Source organism: Eurypyga helias, unplaced genomic scaffold (genome assembly GCF_000690775.1).
Source record: "Eurypyga helias isolate BGI_N326 unplaced genomic scaffold, ASM69077v1 scaffold24750, whole genome shotgun sequence".
NCBI classification, from domain to species: Eukaryota; Metazoa; Chordata; class Aves; order Eurypygiformes; family Eurypygidae; genus Eurypyga; species Eurypyga helias.
In genome coordinates, this window is record NW_010224115.1 from 1,453 (window position 1) to 4,712 (window position 3,260).

Consider the following 3,260-nt stretch of genomic DNA (forward strand, 5'->3'; position numbering starts at 1 on the left):
CAAGCCTCACCTCTCCTGGAGAGCGAGTCAGGGGGTAGTATGAACTCACCCCGGGTGGTCTCTGCCCATTTAGGCACCTGAAATAAAGAGAGCAGCATTGGGTGTGATCAGAGACTGATCCATTCTGCCCCACGAGTTAAGTGTCTCGGAGAATTCTGCAGAAGGGTGGCCCTGCAGCTCCCAGGACTGTGGGAGAAGGGAACTGCCGCGAGACACCCCCTGCACAGACCCCACAGCCTCTCCTAGGGTAATCTCTGCTTGGGCTATACTAGAAAGGGGTGGCAGGGCTGCATTTTGTTTTCCTGGAGACACCAGGTAGCTCCATGGGCATGGACCACCCAGCCTTGGCAGTCCTAGCAGCCAAGCCATGAAAGAGAAGATTCCCAGTGACCGGGAGGATTCAGCCAGGTAGCCCCGGCCACAGCAGGGCCCTCTGTGGGGTGGTGATGAGCCAGGGCATCCCCTGACCTAGAGGCAGAGGGCTTTGTGCTGGTCCAGCCCTTCCCCAGCACAGAAACGTCTGTGGCTTGGGGAAGGCTGCGATGCATCTCAGATCTGCATCGTGCTGGGAGGAAATAGCATCTGGTCTCCCTTTCCCCACGGGATAAATGTCAAGAGACATTCCAGTAATGGATGCCAGAGCTTGACAGGCTCTGACACATCTACCCACCTGCCCACAGCCCCTTCCCAGCCCTATTGCCCAGCACAGCCCCTTCACTGCTTCCTGGGTGACTGGAGCTGCATCCTGGAGCTGCTCAGGGCTGGTTGGTGAAGGCTGCTCTGTCACCTGCATGGATTTCAGCCCCATTTGCTTTTTGAAAATGACCCAGAGGGGGCTCAGGTGCACACAGCTTTTTTTCTTGTCTAACCCTGTGTCACCGGACAAGCGTGCCACAACACGGCAGCCTGTTCCTGGAGGCAGGATGAGCCTGAGCATCCACCAGTACAGGCAGGGACCATGTCCCTGCTTCACCAGGCAGAGCTGGGTACCAACCCTGAGGGACAAGGTAGCCAACACCATATGCAGCAGCCAGTCCTGTGTGACATCTGAGACACACCTGCATCTCAGCCAGCTTCTGTGTGGGCTTGTTTTGTGGTCACCAGTTTTGTGCTGCCAAAACCCTCTGCTCTTGATCAATCCCCATCAGTCCCTGCCCAACGGGTGTTTAAGCTTCAGCTGGTCAGGCCCAGCCTAGCCCACAGTGTGGCCATGGGCAGAGGGTGCACATCCCTGCCCTTGTCCAAAGGCATCAACATGAGGGACTGGGCCAGTTGCCCAGCAGGTGTGTGTGGATCTCTGTCTACAGTCCAGCTGCTGTTTGGGTCTGCGCTGATGTCTCTGCGCTCTTCTCTCTGCCATCAGGCCCTTCACCAGGCATGGGATGCTCCTCTGCACTGGTGGCCCAGAGACTGCAGCCAGCTGTCCCTGTGCAGCATTGGCCTCTGCGTTCAGGAGGGATGTGGTTACCTTGGAGCTGAAGAAGGCTGCCTCGAGAAGGGCCCAAGGTGGCAGGTTTTGTCCTCCCAGGCTGAAGGCTATCCTGCCTCAGGCAGGGGTGTTCCTCTTTGAGAAGTTCATGGCTCTTCAGGCTAGCACCAGCAGCCTCTCCTCACATCTGTGCCTGGTTATTGTCAGGATGTAATTAAGCCAAATGGTGATTGCATCTCCTGCATGGCCTTGTAATGCAATCACTGCCAGGGCCGCAGCAAAGGCTTCTTGTAGAGCAATGTGGAGCTCTGCTGTTGCATGAGGCTTTTTCAGCCCTGCTTCGTTTGAGACACCGATCTTTGCTGGTGTGAGTTCCTTGGCAGATCACCCCACTGGTCTGACCTGCAGCGTGGGTCGCTGCTTCCTCCAGACACCAGCTGTGGAGGGCAGCGCCTGTGTGCCCCACAGCCAGTGCTGCGCACCCGGGGCATGGCAGGAGCTGGGTGCTCAGAGCAGCCATCCCTCCCTCGCACAGCCGGCCTGGTCATGGCAGGGCCCTGGGGTCTCCACCACCCCCCTCCCTCAGTGCTGCTGGCAGAGCTCTCCCACCGCTGCCCCCGGTCACCTCTCTTACCGCTGGGAGCACCGACCGACCGACCGATGGGGCGTTTGATGGGATTCACAAGCCAACCTCGGGCTCATGCTGGGCTGGTGCACCCCCCCCCTGCCCACCCCACTGCGATGGTGGCCAGCAACTGGCTGACCCCCTCCCATTCTCCAAAGCCAGCTGCCAGAGGTGTTTGCGGGGCTACCCATCTGCCCCCCGGCAGCGGGAGGACTCAGTACTGAGGATGGGTTGGCACAGGCTCTGATGAGGTGGCAGTGATGACAATGCTGCCACCGCCATGGCGGAAAAGCATGCGTGACCCCATGCCTGCTCCACAGCCCACTGAGCGCTCTGGGTCTTCTTGGCGTGGCCATTGTTCCGGAAGGTCCCCACCCTATGAGAGGCACGAGGCAGGAGCCAGTGTCAGGTTCACCCTGCTTGTTTCCATTCCTGGGAGGGGAAGTCCTGCCTCTGTGTGGGGTGGGTTCCAGGGAGGGGAAGATGGCTCCGGCCCATGGCACATGTTGCTGGGGATCATGGCGAGGTAGCAGCTCATCCAGCGGTCAACGTCCCACCAGAGCCCCAGGGAGCCGCAGGCACCTACAGAGCTCCTCCAGCGAGTGAGCAGGGAGGGCTTGCTCGGGGCAGCCACAGAAAGCGGGATGGTGGCACCCAGCCACGGCAGCAGGAGCACTGTGGGAGGGAGGTGAAGGGAAGTGGAGGGCCGAAGCCCAGTGCTGAGTCAGACTGAGCTTCCCTTGAGCCACGGATCCCCAGATTGTGAAACGGATACTGGGGCTTGGAGCAGGGCCTCCTCCCCCAGCCCTTATCTTTGCTGCTTCCTCCTCCTCCTCCAGGACTGTGCCCGGGCAGCGGGAGCTTGTGCAAAACGAAGCTGAGAAGCTCTCGGGCTAATTAATTACTAGCTGCTGGTAATGCTGACTGAACCCCCAGGGACTCCAAGGCTGGAGCAGAGGAGAAAGTGCAGAGAGATACTGGAAAATTACTGTTTAATTCTTCAGCATTACATCTGACTATATGGCATCTGGTAGACGAAAGACAGGAAGAGGTGGATAAGGAGCCAGCCACTCCGATGGCTCTGCAGGCCTTCTCCTCCCTGGCAGCAAGGGAGGCCATGGCCCTGGGGGGCTGACTCCGGCCCTGCTGAGGGTTCAGTGTCCGGTTGGATGCAGGTCCTCGGGCCCATGCCTGGCCCCGCAGCTG